Genomic DNA, 22166 nt, shown 5'->3' on the forward strand with positions numbered 1-22166 from the left:
TTGAGCCCCCTCATCTTCTCATTACCCCATGGGCTTACCTACTCCATAGAATTCCCTCTATTGTATTGAGGCATCTTTTTAGATGTTTGAGTCTGAAGCTCCTTGAGGACCTGCCCTGCCTCTTCATCTTTACACTTCCAGTTCACAGCACAATGCAATGAACAGTAGACTCTTTTATAAAATATTTATTGAGCTGAAATTAATTCTTTCACCCACTTTAGTTATTCGTTTATTCTTAGATACTTTAACAGCAGAATTGTGCTTTTCTGGGCCTTTTTGTGACAGTTCCTTCTTTCAGGAAGCCTTTCATGAACCCCTCCTTCTAGTTCTCATCTGTGCTATTTATCAGATTGTATTGTAATGGCTGATATTTTTAGATTTGACTCTGAGCTCCTTGAGAATAACAGAAAGCCTGGTATATATTGAATTCTCAATAAATGCTTGTTGAATAGGTATAAGAATGAATATATAAATAATGATAGATTGCATTAATTAATTACAAAGAGAAAAACGTTCCTGTTCAGAGGGAACTTTATAGTGTAGCATCTTTGGTGAAAAGAAAATTAACTTCACTAATTAACTATCATGTGTTGTAAATAGCACCAGAGACCTCACATATCATGCACCTTCACAGCAGGTTGAAATTAGTATCTTCATTTTTCACAGATTTGGAAACTGAGTCTCAGAGAAATTAACTATTGTGTAATATAAACAAAGCCCTATATTGCGTTTGGATTTAGAAACTGAAAGAGGCATTTTTATTGGATTCAAGAGAGCTGTAAACTTTTGTAGAAAGTAAAGAGCAAATGATGAAAACCATCAGAGGCAGATGGTGTAGCATGAATTCTGGAGCCAAGCTGTCTGGGTTCAGATCTGTTTTGTCATTTCCTAGCTATGTATCTATTATTCCCTCTTTCCCCCATTCTTTCCCCAATACAATGTTTTTTTCACTGCTGAATCCCAGGCACTAGAAGATGATCCGACACAGTCCATGGCTAATAAAATACCTGTTGGTTGAGTGAATAAAATGAATAAAAACTCAGAGTTTCTATAGTTCTTGGAGAACAAAGACCAAGACAAAAGTGAAAAATAATTTAAAAACAAACAGCAATACATTCATTATAAACTTAGTTACATTCAAAATAATTAAAAATAAAAACAATTTGGGTTTCTCACTACTGGAAAAGGGGGAGTTAAAATATGGAAAGAACTCTGTGCTACTGGGTTCAAATAGAAGGTATGGGTAGGAACATGATATTTAATATAATGGTGATATAAAAATTTAGATGGGGAAGGGGATTTGGCCCAATGGATAGGGTGTCCGCCTACCACATGGGAGGTGTAAGGTTCAAACCCAGGGCCTCCTGACCCGTGTGATGAGCTGGCCCATGTGCAGTGCTGATGCAAGCAAGGAGTGCCGTGCCACGCAGGGGTGTCCCCAGCATAGGGGAGCCTCACATGCAAGGAGTGCGCCCCATACGAAGAGCCGCCCAGCGCGAAAAAAGTGCAGCCTCCCCAGGAATGGCGCAGCACACACGGAGAGCTGATGCAGCAAGATGACGCAACAACAACAAACAAAGAGACACAGATTTCCTGGTGCTGCTGACAAGAATACAAGCAGACACAGAAGAGCTCACAGCGAATGGACACGGAGCCAGACAACTGGGGGTGAGGAAGGGGAGAGAAATAAATAAAAAATAAATAAATAAATCTTTAAAAAAATAATTTAGATGCATATGTATGTGGATATTTCCTGGTTCTGTCTGCTGAGAGTACCCAAAAGCAATGATACACCAGTAGCAATAAGCAAGCCTAGATCTTGGCTTCTAAATACCATCATCCTCTTCTAAAATGATCCAGGGCTCTTTGGAGAAATGACTGGTTCCAGGGCTGGGGCAGGGAAAAATAGATGAGCCTGGAATATCTTATTATGTCACAAAATAAGGAAATCCTTAAAGAATGATGGAGACATGTCAAAATGATTAATAGCTATAAAGTGCCTAAAATAGGGTTTGACTCCTAATTGAAACACTCTGTAAATTATCATTATTATCATTAGGATTTCTGCCAATTATATAAAACAATGTGAGAAGTTTGCATTTCACAACCAGAAAGCTAGTGGGTTTTTTTGTTTTGTTTTGTTTTGTTTTACATTGAATAGAGGTAGGACAAACAAAAAAAGCAAAATCTGTCATAATAAATCTTTCCTCAACTGGTTAGTTGACTAAACACAAGTTCTTTGTTAGTTTACTAGGTTGTAAATTCAGCTTCATCAACAATACAGATGAGAATATTATAGCACGGCATGTGCATAACGTTGTTTAGGTGACAGTGATTTTTTTCATAGCTTCCCTTCAATTGAAAGCTAATTCTTTTCTTAAAGGGAGACTCACATGTTTTTTTGTTTATTTGTTTCGTACCTTCTTTCCATAACAGGGACCTGGCTTAGTTTCCCAGCTGCTAACACAAATACCATACGATGTTCTTAATGACTTAAGAACAGGAAATTATTGGCTCATGGTTTCAGAGTTTACCTGGTATCTTCTGGCTAGGGCAATCCTTGGGATTCCTTGGCCTTTCTGTCAAATGGCAATGCACATAGCAGCATCTTCTCCTTTCTTTTTCAGGTTCCACTGACTTCCATCTTCTGGGTTCTCCCGGTGGCTTCTCCTTCTGTGTTCAATTTCCTTTGCTTATAAGGACTTAAGCCAGGATGGATTAAGGCCCACCCTAACTCAGTTTAGACACATTTTAACTAACAACATCTTCAAAGTTCCTATTTACAAATGGGTTCACATGCACAGGACCAAGGATTGGGACCTGTTTTTGTTTCCTAGGCTACTAAAGCAGATACCATAAATGGCTTGGCTTAAACAATGAGAATTTATTAGCTTACAGTTTTGAGGCTATGAAAGTGTCCAAATCAAGGTAATGCTTTCTTCCTTTAGACTGGACGCCATGACCCTCGGTTCCTCTGTCACATGGCAAGACAAAATGGTGGCATCTGCTGGTTTCTCCCTTTCCTTTCAGGTTTTATTGACTTCAGCTCCTTGCCTCCATGACTTTCTCTCTCTCTCTGTATTCATTCCCCTAAGATCAGGAGCAAGACAAAGCTGCCCAATGTCATCAGTGTTACTCAACATTTCATCGGAAGTTCTAGATAGAACAGTTAGTTAGACAAGTAAAAGAAAAAAATTGGAATCCAAATTGAAAGGATGAAGTAAAACTTTCCCCATTTGCAGATGGCGTGATTCAATATAGCAGGGTTCCTTAGCCAGGGGCCCATGGACCCCCAAGGAGTCCATGAAAACATTTCCCGGGGTTGCATGAGCTTGAATTGAAAATTCAGAAAAACATTATTCTTGTGGGGATTTGTCAGTGTGTGGGTGATATATTTTTAAAATAATATACAGTATAGTGTGAACTTAGTAAGCGGTCCGTGGTTTTCAACTGATTGGCAAAGGGATCCATGGAAGAAAAATGGTTAAGAACCCCTGCTATATAGAGAAAATCCTGAAAAAAAGAAAAAACACAACAAAGCTACTAAAGCTACTAAATGAATTAAACAAAGTGATGAGGTACAAGATCAACACACGAAAATTAGTAGTGTTTCTATACACAAGCGATGAACAATCTGAGGAGGAAATCAAGAAAAAAATCCATTTACAATAGCACCTAAAAAAATATTCAGGAATAAATTTAACCAAGGATGTAAAGGACTTGCACATGGAAAACTACAAAACATTGCTAAAAGAAATCAAAGAAAACCTAAATAAATGGAAGGACATTCCGTGTACATGGATTACGAGGCCAAATATTGTTAAGATGTCAACTCTACCCAAAGTGATTTATAGATTCAATGCAATCCCAATGATAATTCTTAAAAAAAAAAAAAGATTTATTTATTTATTTATTTCTATCCCCCCCTTCCCCTCCTACCCCGCTGCTGTATGATGATATGTTTGTTTTGTAAGTTCACAACTTTCACTATATACTTATTGTTTATGTATGCAATAAAACTTTATTTAAAAAACTGCCATGGTATTGGCATAAGGACAACCAATGGAATTGAATTGAGAGTTTAGAAATAAATCCTCACCTCTATGGTCAATTTTTTTTTTCCTTTCTTTTTTTTTTTTTAGGAGCTACCAGGGATTGAACCAAGGACGTTGTACATAGGAAGCAGGTACTCAACCGCTGAGCTACATCTGCTCCCTATGGCCAATTGATTCTTTTTCATCTCCACCCCCCACCCCACCCCCCACTGAGAGGGCTCCCTCATCTGTTCACACTCTGCTTGTCTTCCTCAGGAGGCACCGGGAACCGAACAGGACCTCCCTTGTGGGAGGCAGGCTCCCAATTGCTTGAGCCACATCCACTCCTCACCAGTTGATTTTGACAAGGGTGCCAAGTCCACTCGGTGGGGAAAGAATAGTGTTTTCAACAAATGATGCTGGTAAAACTGGATGTTCACATGCTAAAGAAAGAAAATCACCCCCTACCTCGTACCACATACAAAAATCAAGTCAAAGTGGGTGAAAGACCTAAATAGAAGAACCAAACCTATAAAAATCCTAGAAGAAAACATAGGGAAGCATTTTCAGGACCTTGTCTTAGGCAATAGTTTCTTAGACTACACCAAAAGTATGAACAACAAAAGAGAAAAATTGATAAATGGGACTTAGTCAAAATAAAAAATTTTTGTACATCAAAGAGCATCATCATGAAAGTAAAAAGACAGTCTGTTTGGTGCTGGGGTTGCTGTATACTCAGGAGACCTGAATCTCTGGACTGTCCATGTGACAGCCAGGCCCTGAGCCTCAGCAGACTTGCAACTTCTACCCTCTGCTTTATTGGACTTACCTTGGCCAGCAAACAGGGAGGTGAAGAAGGTCAACCACCACACCAGGGAGCCAAGAGTGCCTACAACTGCAAGTAGGAGAATTGCACCCATCATCCATGTGGAATCTAAGCCCCCTCTCAATATAGAGGTGGAGTGGACATAACATCCCAGGGTCCACAGGATGGAGGAATAGAGTATGGATTAGAGTAGACTTACTGATATTCTCCTCTGGAACTACTGTAATTACTAATGGAAGAAATTGTAGCATTGATGAAAGTGTTCACGGTTGCTGCTGAGGGTAGGGAGAGGGAAGAAGAGATATGATGTGGAGGCATTTTCAGGACTTAGAGTTGTCCTGGGTGGTACTGCAGGGATAAATGCTGGACAATGTATGTCCTGCCATGGCCCACTGGGTGGACTGGGGGAGAATGTAAGCTACAATGTAAACCATTATCCTTGTGGTGCAGCAGTGCTCCAAAATGTATTCACCAAATGCAATGAATGTCCCACAATGATGAAAGAGGTTGTTGATGTGGGAGGAGTGGGGTGAGGGGGTTGGGGGGTATGTGGGGGCCTCTTATATTTTTTGAATGTAACATATAAAAAGATAGAGAGAGAGAAAAAAAAGACAACTTGTAATGGTAATGATGGTAGCACAACATCATGAATGTAATTAACACAAATTGATTATGTATTTGAATGTGGTTTAAAGGGGAAATTTCAGTTATTGTTTTTTGGGGTTTTTTAAGCAGTTTTATTGAGATATATTCACACACCATACAATCCACCCAGAGTGCACAATCAATAATGGCCTTCAGTATAATCACAGCATTGTGCATTCATCACCATTTAGATTATATATGTTACGAGAATAAAAATTTTTTAAAAGAACCCTTTCAATTTTGAATGAAAGGATTCCTGAAAGAGGAGAAGGCAAGATGACAGAGATACTTTGCTGACTTAATGAGGAACTGTTTGGATTGAGGAATGCCCTGGATTCTAAATCAGCAGAGCTGGATCCCAGGCTTTCCTCTGCCACTAAGTGGTAGTGATGCTCATGGAGAGGCTGCTGTCAGATGGGCCTCCCATCAGCTCTCACTCCAGATTCCTCCCTTGTACCTGAGGGCACAAGGCAGTAATGACTCCCACTGTTACTAACTCCAAGTACTGAGCCATTTCTCATTGCTTTGTAATAGTTGCTTCATTAAACGGTCCTCCATTTTCCAGTTTGTGCCACCTGTTTCCTGCCAAGCCCCTAGCTGCTAAACCTAGAAAAACCTGCCCCACCTGTATTCCCTATCTAGCCCCACCTAACTCCTTTGTTTCCTTCCTAGTGGGTATCACTATTTGCAATTATCTTCTTTCTTAGTTTACAGCACCCGTCCCTCCTTCTGTTTCTCCTTCAAGAAGGAAAGCTCCACAAAGAAGGAGACACCAGTCTTTTCATTATATATCTAGTCTTGCACAGTGTCTGCTACGATGTTGGCATTTAATTAGTGTTTCTTGGATGAATGAGTGAATGAACTAATGATGTCTTTTTTTATATTAACATCTCCAGCACTAGCCATGCCAGGTACACAGTTGTGCTCAAATGCTGTTCTGTATTCTCACATGGGCCTTACTTTGAGGTCAGTGGGTCCCAGGGTAGGACAAAAACTTAAGAGAAAAAACTAAAGAGGATTTAAGTGTGGCTCTGTGATCAGTATGTGTTTAAATTGATCTAGAGATAGAATGACTGTGAGGGAATGCTTGGAAATGTGCATTTGAAGGTGCATTTTCTGCCCTTGGCTGCATTTGAAGGTGCACTCAAGTTGCATGTAAGTGGATTTGTGCAAAAGCATACATTTGAGACAAACAGTATCATTCAATTAGTTTGGATTTAAGCATATGAGGTTGAGAGTGGGAGTGGATGCAAATTTAAACATCTTAGCTTGAATATTAAAATTTCAAAGGCCTAACCAGAATCATATATTTGCCACAGTAGAGTTCCACAGGCTAACTTAATGTCTAGTTAGCTTTGATTTTTACCTGGATTATACGAGCTTGGCCACGAGAGAGAATGGGCTGTCACTTGCCTGTTCTTTTTGGTTAATAAAAATTTTTAAGTAAATAAACAAACAAAAAACCACTAGGAAATGCGTCAATGATTTCTTAATGCAATCTGTTTGGTAGACAAAATATTTATAAACATAGGACCCAAGGAAAGAAAAAAAAAATTGTTCTTAAAAGAAAATAGATTGGACACTCTCTAACGTGTAACCACTTCGTAACTTCTCTTCTGTCTCATAACAGAGAGGTGGGTCCCTCAGCCTTGAACTGGCACTTTGGTCTATTTGCTTCTAATGTCACACCTTTGTCTAGGAGGTTAAAGGATGGACTTCAGAAGGTCCATCTATGAATCCCTAAAGCTCTATGCAAATCTTTATGTGTGGGGTGTATCTTTTTTCTTTGAGTCCATAGCTTTCTTAAAATTTTCCTAGGGACCCAGAATCCAAACAAGGCTAAGAACATTGACTTGAAGTCAATGCAGGCCTTGGGGAGAAAATCGGTTCCTCCAGCAGAGGGCAGTGACTCCCACATTCACTGACCTCCTTGACCTTATCACATTGGTTATGGAGAACTAAGGAGGTTAAACCAGGATGCCTGACCCAGGGGCTCCAAAAGAGAAGGCTGACCTAAACTTGCTCTTCCTTTTGGGATGGTTTTGAAATCCTATTTCCAACCCCCCAGTTGCCTCATCATGGGATGCTTAAGCTCCCTAGCAGGGGCTTTGAAAACGATCACCTTCTCCTATCAATTTCCTAAAAAGGTCCAGAAGAGTCTTCTCAGGGATATATATTTTTCCAAGATATGTTGCTCCTTTGTCAATATTCATTTCTCCTCCTTCCTTCATGGATATATTTAGGCTGCTGGAGCAAGCCCTGATTCCAAGGTCCTGGCTAGAAGACATTCTTCAATGGAAACGTGAATGGACTAATTCTCAGTTGCATAATCTTGCCTCTAGAATAAAGCCCAAGTTCCTTAACTTGGCATTCCAAGCCTTTTAAGAATGGTCCTGCCTTCCCTTCAACTCTCCCATACATAAGGTTTCCTTGTCAGTTCTTACAATTACTTTGGGCTTTCCAACAAGCTTTTGAAGAGAACATATCTTCTTACCTGTTTTCACTAAGTTTTCCATCCTTCAGCTTCTTCTTTCTCCACGGAGACTTCTCTGGCTGAGAAGAAGCAGTGGGGCATAGAGGTCAAGGCCTCTGAAGACTGAGGAAGGAAGCCATACAGATAATTGGGGGGAGAGCCTTCAAGTGCAGAGAGGAGCAGGTCCAAAGGCCCTGGGTGGAAACCTGGATGGCCTGTGAGAGGCACAGTATGGCTGGAGCAATGTGCAAACAGGAGGTGAAGACAGAGGGGTGGTGGAGGCAGATCAGGTAGAGCCCTGTAGGCTGTGGCAAGGCCTTTGGCTTTACTTTGAGTGAGATGGGAAGACATTAGAGGGTTTTGAGGGGAGAAGTGACACAATCTGACTTAGGTTGCACAAGGACCACTCTGGTCCTTGTGTTGAGGATGGAATGTTGGGGGTAAAGGCAGAAGCAAAGAGCCAGATAGGAAGTTACTGTGATCATCCAAGAGTGGTGCAAAAGAGACAGAGGAAAGCTTGGAGTCTGGATATATTTTGAAGGTAGAGATGAAGGTATTTGCTGATGGATTGAATGTAGGGTTTGAGAAAGAAAGAAAAAGAAAAAGAGGTATTAAGGATGGCTCCAAGGTTTGGTTTTTGTTGTTGTTGTTTATTTTATATATACATATTTTTAGGAGGTACCGGGGACTGAACCCAGGACTTCGTACATGGGAAGTAAGTGCTCAACCACTTGGGTGATATCCACTCCTCTCCAAGGTTGTTTTTGTTGTGTGTTTTTGAGGTACCGGAGCTGGGGATTGAACCCAGGACCTCATATGTGGGAAGCAATCGGCTCCCCGAGTTGGTTTTTTTCATTGTCTGCTTGTTGTTGTTTGTTTTGTTTTTAGGAGGCACTGGGGATCGAACCCAGGACCTCCTACGTGGGAAGTAGGTGCCCAACTGCTTGAGCCATATCTGCTACCCCCTCCAAGGTTTTGTTTTGTTTTATTTTGTTTTTTAAGGAGTACATGATACTCCTAATACGTGGGAAGCAGGCACTCAACCAGTGAGCTACATCTGCTCCCCTCAAAGTTTTTTTTAAAATATATTTTTTATTTATTGTTAAAAGACACATAGATCACACAAAATGTTACATTAAAAAATATCGGAGATTGTCATATGCCCCTCTACCCCCAAGGTTTTTGATATAAAGAAATGGAAAAATGAAACTGACACTGAGATGAAAAACTAGTATAAAGAAGTGTGGATGGGAAGGTAGAATCAGGAGTTCAATTCTGGCTAGGTTAAATATGGAGATGCCAACTAGAACCAGTTTATGCCCGTCCCGTATCTCCTCAACCTACCACCTCACTTCCTCAGCCCTCAGCTCTCTCCTACCCCTGCTTACTCAGTGAAGAGCCCATGGCCTACCACAGCCCATGGCCTCCTGTGTTAGGACCTCTTCTAGCTTGATCTCTGCCAGGGTGAGGGCCAGGCTTCAGCTTTCTCTATCATGCCTGCTGCCAGAGGAGCCACAACAGCTCCTGGGCCAGACCCAATTGCCCCTAGATTAAATTCTAAAGCAAGGCTGGAGGATATGTGGTCCCCCAAAGAGACCAATGGGGCCGAGGAACGCAACCTAGAAGTGTAGTGGGAACTTTTTGCCTCAAGAGACAAGAAATAGGAAGGAATCATCAGATAAAGTCCATTTCCTTCTGCAGGTCAGAAGTAACCATTTTTCTTCCCAAGGATAGGACCACAGTGCTCTGGTTCCACACATCTCTGGAGATGTGCCCAGGTGACCAAGCAACTGGTCATGTTTTCTCATGAAGATGTGGCTAGCTTGATAATGCACCACCTTGTACTTGCTTTTCCTAATGCTCTGCTTCTTTTCCTTTTTCCTTCCCTCTTTCTCCAATAAAGAATGAGAGTGCAAGCTTTGCTTGAGGCTGGGCTTTCTAAGGAACCCAGGTTAAGACAACATTCAACTGGAAATGCAGAGTAAGCAGGGGAGAGGCTAGTGTTGGAGATAAAAATGGGGAGGTAAAAGTAAATAGTCACCTAAGAAATGAATGTAGACAGGGAAGAGAAAAAGACTAAGGACTGAGCTTCATTGCACTCTGACACTCTGGGGAGCTGAGCATGAGTCAGCAAAGAATGAGCAGAAACAACTAGGGGGACTGAGAGGAAACCAAAAAAGTGGTTTTATGGAAGCCAAATGAGGAAAGTGTTGCAAGTTCAGCTTGGTCAAATAAATAAGGATGGAAAATTGACGACTGGATTTAGCGTCATGGAGGTTATTCTGGCGACCTTGATGAAGGTGGTTTCTATGGAGAGGTCAGAGGGAAAGGCTGATGACAGTGGATTTCAGAGAGACTAGGAAGAGAGGAATTAGAGACAGCAAGGATACACAATACCATGGAGTAGTTTATCTCCAAAGATGAGCAAAGAAAAGGGGTAATAGCTTGAGAAGGAGTAGGATCCATAGCAGGTCTTTTAGGATGGGAGAAATTACTCATATATATGTGTAAATGGAAAAAGTTCAATAGAGAGGGTAAAACTCATGCTAAAGAAAGAGAAAAGGTGGCTGTGCAGTAGAAATGCTAAAATTTTAGATTCCAGGGACCTATGAGTAGGTTTATTTCTGTGGAAAGAGGGGAAATGTTAGACATCTGGAATTTCCTTTCCATGGATGCCTGCGTCTCTAGGGCTTAACCTTTAAAGTTGAACATTTACTTTTTGATGTGGTTAGAATCCCTGAGCCCACAATATGTTCCCAAGAGTATTTAATTAAATGGGAATCTGCTGTACATCTGTGGCTAATTAACGCTGATCAAAAACAATTAAATATTAAATATCAGTGCTGTTACCTGGTTCCTTATGAATAACTGCAAAGGATTGAATGTAATTATTGAGTCCTGACCTCCAAAGAACCAAGTTCATGTTTAAGTAAGAAAAGACTAAAGCTGAACCAATAAAAGAGCAAAATTTGTGAATTAAAAATATATCTGAAGCAAAGAAATACTAATATCAGAGCAAATATACTGCTTAAAGTTCTTTTCCTCAGCCTATGTGGTTGGAATGGTCCTCTCTCTTGTACAAAGAATGGCAACTTCACTTAGCAATGTAGTAAACATTTCTAACAATTCTCCTCATACTAAAATATATGCCTTCATATGCTGATGATTGTTATATCATGTATATGAAATGACTAACTCATTCAATAAGTAATTAATGAGGACTTGCTGTGGCCTGGTCCTATACTAAGCTCGGGGGTTAAAGAAATGCTTAAGGTGAACTCTGTCTTCAAAGAACTCGTGGTCTAGTGTTTCTCAAAGGAGGGTACCCTGACACACACCATTAGGAAAATGCCCAGGGTGCCATCTTGAAACTGAAAAGCCACCACGTGGGTGGAAGGTTCTAGTGAGGACCTAGTGGATCCTATAGATGGCTGCTTCTTACCCTGGGGAGCAGCAGAGGGGGTAAGGTGGGGGGTGGGAGGACAAAGACCAAAATACAATGACCTGGGTCACTGGTTGTTAAGAGCCAGAGGAGTGAGTCAAGCCCAGCAGGCCATCCATCAGAGAGATGGGTGGTGGATAAGAACGATGCTGTGAAGCCAAAACAAAGAGTTGAGGTCAAAGAAATTCATGAACAAGGAGCAGCAGGGTGGAAAAACAAGGAGATGGTCTGGAAGGATTCCAGAGACAAACTGGGGGTGCTTGTGCAACTTCAAACATTGTCCCTGCACAGGCTTGAATATGCTGTCCAAGTTATTTAAGGGGATCCTGGTGGGTGGACAATTTGAAATTACCTGCTTCATTGCACATGTCCAAAGTTAAGAGTAAGCTTCCTTCATAAGATTCTGAATTCGGAGTCTTTGTAAAATGTAAAGTCCTCAGATGGGGAAACGGACTTTGGCCCAGTGGTTAGGGCGTCCGTCTACCATATGGGAGGTCCGCGGTTCAAACCCCGGGCCTCCTTGACCTGTGTGGAGCTAGCCATGCTCAGCGCTGATGTGCGCAAGGAGCGCCCTGCCACGCAAGGGTGTCCCCCGCGTAGGGGAGCCCCACGCGCAAGGAGTGTGACCGTGAGGAAAGCCGCCCAGCATGAAAAGAAAGAGCAGCCTGCCCAGGAATGGCACCGCCCACACTTCCCATGCCGCTGACGACAACAGAAGCAGACAAAGAAACAAGACGCAGCAAATAGACACCAAGAACAGACAACCAGGGGAGGGGGGGAAATAAAATAAATAAATAAATCTTTAAAAAAAAAAAAAAGTCCTCAGATGTTAGCAGTTATAGAAAGTAAATGTTTGATGCTCTTGAGATGGTACTTGATATATCAAATTCTTCATCAGTAAAGAGGAGACAATTATTGTTTCCTCAACTGACTTCACAGATGCATAGGGACACTGTGTGGATATGACTTTCCCTTTTGGGATGACGATGCTCATAGGAGCTTCATCCTGAGAACTCAGACTTATCTCTCTTCAGCTTGAAGCTGAGTGCAGGAGAAGGATGCAAGGAGGCAGAAGGAAAGAGAATTCATAACTGTTTTATAGCACCTGCTGGGTGCAAGGTGCTTTCCATGTTTTATTTGTTTTGTCCTTCCAACCTCCATCTGGACTGAGCCTTCTTACCTACTGTTGGGGATTGAATCATGTCCTTTATAAAAGGCAGATTGGCAGGTTCAGGTCCCAACCCCTGGTCCTGTGGGTGTGAACCAATTTGTAAATAAGACCTTTGAAGATGTGTTTAAAGTATGCCCTAACTGAATGGGGGAAGGGGTGCATCTTAATCCAGTATGGCTGAAGTCCTTAAAAGCAAAGGAAATTAGACACAGGAGGAAAAGCCACAGGGAGCAGCCAGAAGCTGGAAATCAACGGAACCCAGAAGAGAGAGAAGGTGCAGTGGTGTGCACTTCCATGTGACAGAAAAGCCAAGGAACCTCAAAGATCGCCGGCAGCCAGAAGATACTGACCCCTGGAGAAAGCAAGTCTTCTAGCTTCCCGTATTCTCCCAGGTTCCCCCTTTAGGAGTGAGGCACTCATTCCCATGGCTCAGCCAAAGAATGTTGTCTTGCCCAAGATCATGTCCCCTCCCCAGAGCCATCCCACCTCCAAGGACTGGTCCAGGAGGGAGTATCAATGCCCAGCCTCCTTTCCTCAAGGGGGAATAGTGCCAAAAAGCCATCTGAATTACATCTCCCTCCATGGTTCTGTCTGACGCCTTTGGTGCAACTTCATAACAGTTCAACTTGTCCCTCTGTCCAATTCTACTTCCCCCACTCAGAGGTATTGTTCTTGAGAACATTCCCCAATAAGCCTCCTGCATGTAAATTTCAGATTCTCAGAAGTTGCTTCATAGAAAGCCCACCTATGCCATTTGATATCAGAAGGGGTCTTAAGAAGCAGACTCTAATGGGATTTTGGAGCCAGATCACCTGCCAGCTAGTTGGCAATGATGAACCCATTACTGGTGGTTTGTGAACTACCAATAGCCTCTGACATACAGGGGTGGTGTAATAGTTAAAACATTCACTGGTGAATATGTCTACCATCTGTGACTGCCCTCTCTGTCTTCTCTCTTCATCCTGAACTCTGGGCCCATCATCATCATCATCACCACACACACGTACTTCCCTAGAAGTAAACTGGAATGGGCTATGAGAGGAAAGGAATGCACTGGTGTGGACAATATCTCAGGTGTTTGAGAGTTTTAATGACTTTGAAATTGGATGGCTATTGCTGGGGGGTTATCAGTGCACTGGAGAGACAAAACGCTGAGGGTTTATAACTAACAACTTCTTTTTTTTTTTTTTTTAAAGATTTATTTATTTATTTAATTTCCCCCCCTCCCCTGGTTGTCTGTTCTTGGTGTCTGTTTGCTGTGTCTTGTTTCTTTGTCCGCTTCTGTTGTTGTCAGTGGCACGGGAAGTGTGGGCGGCGCCATTCCTGGGCAGGCTGCTCTTTCTTTTCACGCTGGGCGGCTTTCCTCACGGGCGCACTCCTTGCGCGTGGGGCTCCCCCACGCGGGGGACACCCCTTGCGTGGCAGGGCACTCCTTGCGCGCATCAGCGCTGCGCATGGCCAGCTCCACACGGGTCAAGGAGGCCCGGGGTTTGAACCGCGGACCTCCCATATGGTAGACGGACGCCCTAACCACTGGGCCAAAGTCTGTTTTCCCAACTAACAACTTCTTTAATTAAGAAAAAAGAGCTGAGTGTGAATTCACCAGTGTGAATTAATCACCAGACTGATCCTGGAAGACGACACTGCACTGCTGCAAGCTCCACCAAGTAGTCGTGTCAATTGCAGTTGCTATGCCCGAGTGTCTTTGCTGTGCAAATCAGCACAGCCGCAGTTACTCGGTAGGAGGCTATGGAGCTGCAAACACATTCTTTTCTATCCAGGCCCACAAGGGGTTCATACTCACGTGGGACAGACAAGAGCACACATTTACAGCCTTGCCCAGGAGTATGTTAGTGTCTTACCCTTTGTCTGAAGGGACCTGGAGTCCAGCTCATCATATGAATAAGAGCCAATCTTTGCTCTGGATTATTTAATAGAGGGGGGAGAGACAGTAGCAGAGATCACAAAACAATAGACTCTGGTATCACTTGTACAAGACTTTAATTGGAGGAAGGGTGCTCCTAGATTCTATTTTTTGGGAGGAGGCAGGAGGGGGATGGGAGGAGTGTTAAATATTTTTTTAATCAATGTTTTCATTTTGATAAAACTGTATATAACATATTTGCCATTTTAACCATTTTATGTGTACAATTCAGTGGCATTAATTACATTCACAATGTTGTCCAACAATTGCCACTATCATTTTCCAAAACTTTTCCATCACCCAAACAGAAACTCTGTATCCTTTAAGCAGTAGCTCCCCATTCTCCTCTCTCCAACCTTAGTCAGGACTCTTCACTCAAGGGACAGAAACCTAATTCAAGCTGGTTTAAATAAAGAGTCCCCAAACGAGCAGACAACAAGCAAAAACAACGAGCAGACAACTAGAGAGAAAAAAAAGTCCCAGGTTTGTGTTTTAGGCTTGGATCATGTGTCCAGACCTGAACCAATTACTCTGGCCAAGGGAATGAATATTCTGACTTGGCGCCAAGTGTTCAGTTCTGAAATGAGAGCAAGGAAGGGATGGTTCCCCAAAAGACAACTGACTTTGTTTCCTTGGCTGCTCAAGCAAATACCATGAAATGGGTCAGATTAAACAACGGGAATTTATTCGCTCACTGGTTGAGGCTGTGGAAGAAGTGCAAGTCAAGGTGTCATCCAGGTGAAGCTTTCTTTCCAAAGACTGTGGCATTTTGGGGCCAGCTGCCAGAAATCTCTGGTCCTTAGTTTGTCACATGGCAAGGCACTTGCTGGCATCTCCTGGTCTCTCCTCATCAAAAGGCCCTACTTACAATTGGTGCACAACCAAAGCAATGGAGTCAGTTTAAGAACATGTTTTTCTGGGGTACATACAGCTTCAAACCACCAGATTAAATAAAGAGGTGTCCCCTGGAGGGCTCAGATAGAGTAGACAACTTCCCTACAATGTCAAGGAAGGCTTCATGGAAGAATGGGCATTTGACTCAGGCCCCGATGAACAAGTAGGGGCTTGTTGGGTGGAAGAGATGTTCCAGGCAGAGAGACGAGCATGTGCCAAGGCGTGGACCTGTGAACGTGTGTTGCATGTCTAGAAAAAAGAGACATTCTCAGTGATTGGAGATGGGGCTGAAGCCTGGCTGGGCCCAGTTTAGGGATGATATGTCTAAAGAAAGACAGTATAGACCTTTGTCTAATATATTGATATGAAGTTATTATTTTCAAATATTAATTTGATTCTCTCTAGATAGAGAAGGGGTTTCCTGTGAGGTAGAAGACCTAATATTTAGAATGTCAGCTCCTCGGGGCAGAGATTTTTGATTCTTGTTCACCAATGTATCCAGGTGCCTAGAACAGTACCTGGCATGTGGTGAGAGCTCAATAAATATTTGGGTAATAAATGTCTGAATTTAACCTTAATAGTTTGATTATATTAGACATGCCATGAAATGCCTAAGAGTAAGGGAATAGGGAATAGAGAGAAGGATAAGGACTAGGGAAATTGATGGATTTGGAAATGATAGAAATACGTAATAGTATAATAACAACAACAATGAGAAAAGCCAAATGCTCACACTTATTAAGCATTTATCTGTTAGGGGTTGCTTATACTAGCTGGTAAATGTCTAAATATCTTGTATTCATCATCTTTTATTTTTACAACTACCTTGTGAAGCAGGTATTATGATTCCCACTAGCAGATGAGGAAAATGACTCTTAGATAGGTCAGTGAGTTGCCCACAGTCACAGCTAGTAAGAAATTATGTTGACACTCAAACCCAGTCTGTCTGTCTCTGAGAACCAAGAAGCCTTAATAATAAAAGCAAATGCTCCTAAAGCATTTATTCTAGGCACAGCTCTAAGTATCATACACATGCTACCCCCAACACCTCTATGCTGGAGGTATTATATCAAAACTGTATTAGTCAGGCAAAGGGGTGCTGATGCAAAACACCAGAAACTGGTTGGTTTTTATAAAGGGTATTTATTTGGGGTAGGAGCTTACAGATACCAGGTCATAGAGCATAAGTTACTTCCCTCACCAAAGTCTATTGTCACATGTTGGAGCAAGATGGTGCTGATGTCTGGGAGGGTTCAGGCTTCCTGGGTTCCTCCCTTCCAGGGTCTTGCTTCTCTCTTGGTCCAAGGTTCCTTTCTTCCCAGGACTTGCTTCTTCCTAGGTTCAGGGTCCCTCTCTTTCTGGGGCTGGCTTTCCTGTGAGCTTACTTCCCCGGGCTCCAGCTTAAGGCTTCAGCATCAAACTCCAACATCAAAAGTTCAATATCGGCGGCAGACTTGGCCCAGTGGTTAGGGCGTCCATCTACCACATGGGAGGTCCGCGGTTCAAACCCCGGACCTCCTTGACCCGTGTGCAGCTGGCCCACGCGCAGAGCTGATGCGCAAAAGGAGTGCCCTGCCACGCAGGGGTGTCTCCTGCGTAGGGGAGCCCCACGTGCAAGGAGTACGCCCTGTAAGGAGAGCCGCCCAGCGCGAAAGAAAGTGCAGCCTGCCCAGGAATGGCACCACACACATGGAGAACTGATACAGCAAGATGACGCAACTAGAAGAGACACAGATTCCTGTGCCGCTGACAATAACAGAAGCAGACAAAGAAGACACAGCAAATAGACGCAGAGAACGGACAACCGGGGTGGGGGGGAAGGGGAGAGAAATAAATAAATAAATCTTAAAAAAAAAAAAAGTCCAATATCAAAAAATCCTCCACTCTATCCTTTGCCATGCCTTTTATCAGTGCCCTAATGACATGGCCCAATCAAAGCCCTAATCATAACTTAATCATGTCCAGGTACAGACCAGATTACAAATATAACTCAATATCTATTTTTGGAGTTCATAACCATATCAAACTGCTACATTCCACACTCTAAATTCCAAAAAGACAAAAAATAAATAAATGAATAAATAATAAATTCCAAAAAGACATTACAATATTCAAAAAAGCCCTTAAATCAGTAACAATGCAAGTACTAAATCATATCACAATCAATTTAAAGAAATACAGTTTGTCTTGGGGCAAAGTCTTGTCCACTATAGACCTCTGAAACTTACAAAACAGTTTATCTGTTTACAATACACAAATGGACAAAGGATAAATATTTTCGTTATGAAAAGGAGAAATTGGGAGGCAAACATGAGTCACAGTTTCTCTACAGTTCAGTAAACCTGCAAGGCATCCTCCATTCAATTTAAGTCTGAGAGTCATTCTTAAGATGATGGTTTCTTCTCCTTGGGGCCTTAGGGGAACCCACCCTTTCCACAGGCTTGCCCAATGGCCATTTTCTTGGTTCCACCCTCATCAAGCATCTGGGTGTTGACCAAGCTCCAGACCTCACTCTCCAAGAGTGTTGGGGTTGCCACACCTCACCCAATCTTTGGGTTAGAGTCTTCACCCCCCTAGTATAGTGACATGAAGACAACATTCCCCCAACCTTTGGCAAACAGGCTCAACCCTCTCAGAGCAACGAGTTGACCACCTGGCCTTCACTAATCCATGGGAGACAGGTCCACCCCTCTCAGACCTGTGGGGTGCTGACCTTAATCGCCATAATCCTTGGAGAATGTGCTCTATCCTCTCTGTACCCTGGAGTGGCAAAACTCTCCCAGTACATCGGACAGGAACATCCACCCTCTTCAAATGCTGGGGCAAACTCACCCTCTCTATACATATGGGTGGGGTTCCTCTCCTGGCCCAAGGTGATGTCCTAATTCCAGATCTCAACTTCCATGGTTTTCCTCTTAAAGCTGTTTCTCCCTTCAATCTCTCCTTTCCATGTCCTTTTTACTCCAGTCTGACAGTGGTTTTGTTCATACAGCTCTTTCAAACATTTTATTGGTTTTGCATGCATGAAGCAGGAATCCAAGCCATCAGACAGTAAGACTTTTAACAAGTCTTTCCTAGATAACTGCATCTTCAATCCTGATACAAGTTCCAAGTTTAGTTAAGTCCTCCCCTGGGGCACTTTCCTCTGGGGGCTTGATTTCCAGAGGCTTGGAATTTTCAGAATCAGTTTCTGTTTTCTTTGTGCCTGGCAGTTTAGTCCTCGGCATATCTCTCTTGTCTAGCATTTTGTTAAGGTAGAAGCCAAGCCGCATTCTCCAGGTTTACTCTGGAAATTTCTTCAGCTAAATGCTCAAACCTGCCATTTTCATATTCTGCCTTCCATAAAACACCAGGAGTTAATCCTGCTAAGTTCTCCGCAACTTTAAAACATGGATCGCCTTTTCTCCAGTTTCCAATAATAGTTTCATAATTTACTTCTAAGGCATCATAAAAAGTCTCCTTAGCACCCATATTGCTGTGAACAGTCTCTTCAAAGCACTATAGTCTTTCCTTCCAAGCATCTCACAATTCCTCCAAAGAATACACCTTACCCATTTATAAAACCATTCCAGCATTTCAGTAATTGCAAAAGCACTTCCCCAAATTCTGTATTAGTCAGCCAAAGGGGTGCTGATGCAAAACAACAGAAACTGGTTGGTTTTTATAAAGGGTATTTATTTGGGGTAGGAGCTTACAGATACCAGGTCATAGAGCATAAGTTACTTCCCTCACCAAAGTCTATTTTCACATGTTGGAGCAAGAAGGTGCCGATGTCTGGGAGGGTTCAGGCTTCCTGGGTTCCTCCCTTCCAGGATCTTGCTTCTCTCTTGGTCCAAGGTTCCTTTCTTCCCAGGACTTGCTTCTTCCTAGGCTCAGGGTCCCTCTCTTCCTGGGGCTGGCTTCTCTTTCCTCTGTGAGCTTACTTCCCCGGGCTCCAGTTTAAGGCTTCAGCATCAAACTCCAACATCAAAACTCCAACATCAGGGAAGCAGTTGTGGCTCAACTGATAGAGCATCCGCCTACCATATGGAGGATCCAGGGTTCGGTCACCAGGGCCTCCTGACCTGTGTGGTGAGCTGGCCCACGAGTAGTGCTGCCACGCACAAGGAGTGCTGTGTCACGCAGGGGTGTCCCCCGCGTAGGGGAGCCCCACGTGCAAGGAGTGCGCCCCACAAGGACAGCTGCTCTGTGCAAGAAAAGTGCAGCCCGCCCAGGAGTGGCACCGCACACACAGAGAACTGACACAGCAAGATGATGCAACAAAAAAAGCACGACAGTTTCCCGGTGCTCCATGACAAGAATGCAAGCAGACACAGACGAACACATAGTGAATGGACACAGAGAGCAAACAATGGGGTAGAGGGGGAGAGAAATAAAATTTTAAAAAACTTAGAAAAAAATAAAACTCCAACATGAAAAAACTCTCCATTTTGTCCTTTGTCATGTCTTTTATCTGTGAGTCCCACCCACCAAGGGGTGGGGACTCCACACCCTAATGACATGGCCCAATCAAAGCCCTAATCATAACTTAATCACATCCAGGTATAGACCAGATTACAAACATAATCCAGTATCTATTTTTGGAATTCATAACCATATCAAACTGCTACAACTACCTTGCCTGTATTATAGACAAGGAAACTAAGGAACAGAGAAGTAATTTGTCTAAGGTCATATGTAAGTAAGCATCAGAGGCTGAGTTTGAACCCAGGCAGTTCAGTTCCAGCCTCCAGGCTCTGAACTATGCCCTACCCTGCCACCTGACCATGACACTGTGTTAACTCAAAGGATCAAAGCTGATTATCTGTATTTAGGCTATAGCATATAATTCAGTTTGGCTTGGTGAAATAAATACAGGCTTTGCAAATAGCCCTGTGGTTGAATGTCTGAATTCCCACTGACTGGCTGAGTACTTTAACATCTCTGAGCCTCAATTTCCTCAGTTGCAAATGGGAATAATAATAATATCCATCTTGCAATTGTAAGGGTTAAATAGAGTTCTGGTATGGATTAAGAATTTTTTTTTTTTTTTTGCTCCATCTTGTCAAGGATATTTAGTTTAGATCAGGAGTCTTACATTTTTTGTATCATTGATCCCTTTGGCAGTCTGGGGAAGCTGATGAAGATTTTCTCAGAATAATGATTTTCAGTATATACAATAAAATTCAGAGGATTACAGAGGAAGGCAAATATGGTGAAATACCATTATCAAAAATGGTTTAAAATCCAAATTTATGATGATAATAATAATACATGTGCTTGTTAACACATTAACTAGTAAGATCTAGTGGCAGGTCTAACCACTACCGTAAGTTTGAAGAAGTGATGAAGGTAAAAGTCATGTGGGAGCAGTGCTGATGCGCGCAAGGAGTGCCCTGCCACACAGGGGTGTGCCCCGCATAGGGGAGCCCCACGCGCAAGGAGTGCACCCATAAGGAGAGCCACCCAGCGCAAAACAAAGTTCAGCCTGCCCAGGAATGGCGCCGCCCACACTTCCCGTGCCGCTGACGACAACAGAAGCGGACAAAGAAACAAGACGCAGCAAAAAGACACAGAAAACAGACAACCGGGGGAGGGGAGGGGAATTAAAATAAATTAAAAAAAAAAAAAAGTCATGTGGGGATCATCTTCAGGATAACAGCACAATCACCTGTGAAATGAAAATATCTGTCATCTCTATTGATGACAGTCATTGGTTCTGCTGAGTCTCCTGGGGTTTGTTGTCTACATTCATAATTGAGGGAAATGCTAAATTCCAGTAAGAGGTTAGTGAAAAAAAATTTTTTAACATCCATGTTCATGGACGCTTCGTTAAGAACAGCTGGCGTAGAAGAAACTCTGGAATCGGCCGGTTTGTTTGGAGGTTCCTTATAAATGGACCTCTTTGGTCATGCATTTGGATGTTACTTATTTGACCCTGTATGGAGAGAAGTCACATATCTCAAACTCACTATGTCCAAAACAAAATTCCCTGTCTTCCCTCCACACCCAGATCTGTCCCACCCAAAGCCTTGCTCAGCTCAGCGGATGAAGCGCTCGCCTTCTCATTGTCCAGCAAAAATCTTGGCATTTCCTAAATGCCTCTCCCTCTCCCTCCCCATATCAAGTCCATTAGGAAATCCCATCAGCTCTGCTTTCAAAATAAATTCAGAATCTGACCACCTCTCACCCCTTCCCCTGCTCCCACCCTGGTCTGAGCCCCAATTGTCTGGTTATCGCAACAGCTTCCTCCTCCTATTCCTGCTTTCCCTTTGGCCCCTGTGGTTGGGGAAGAGTGGCCCTTTCTTATGACAGCCCTTCTTGCTCACTGCTACAGGCACACTGGTCTCCTTGCAGTTCCTCAAACGTGCTAGGCAACTCCCACACCATGGCCTTTCTACTGACTCTTTCCTCTGACCATAATGCTCTTCCCTCAAATATTAGCATATCTAACTCTCTCAACTCCTTTAAGTCTTCACTCAAATGTCACCTCCACCGGGAGGCCTGCCCTGACTACCCTATCTGAATGTGCAACTACTACCTCCAGCTACCTTTAGCTCTCCCATACCCTTTATCCTTCTCTCACTTTTCTTTTGTGCTTAGCACTTAAGGCCTTCCAGCATGGTATACAATTTGCTTGTTTATCATGCATACTATCTGTCTTCCACATTTCTCTTCTTCCCTCCCACCCACATAAAGACAAGGATCTTTGCTTTGTTTACTGCTATATTTCCAGCTCCTAGAACAGCACGTGGCACATAATAGGCGCTCAATCGAG

The sequence above is a fragment of the Dasypus novemcinctus genome, chromosome 9 (genome assembly GCF_030445035.2).
Source record: "Dasypus novemcinctus isolate mDasNov1 chromosome 9, mDasNov1.1.hap2, whole genome shotgun sequence".
NCBI lineage: Eukaryota > Metazoa > Chordata > Mammalia > Cingulata > Dasypodidae > Dasypus > Dasypus novemcinctus.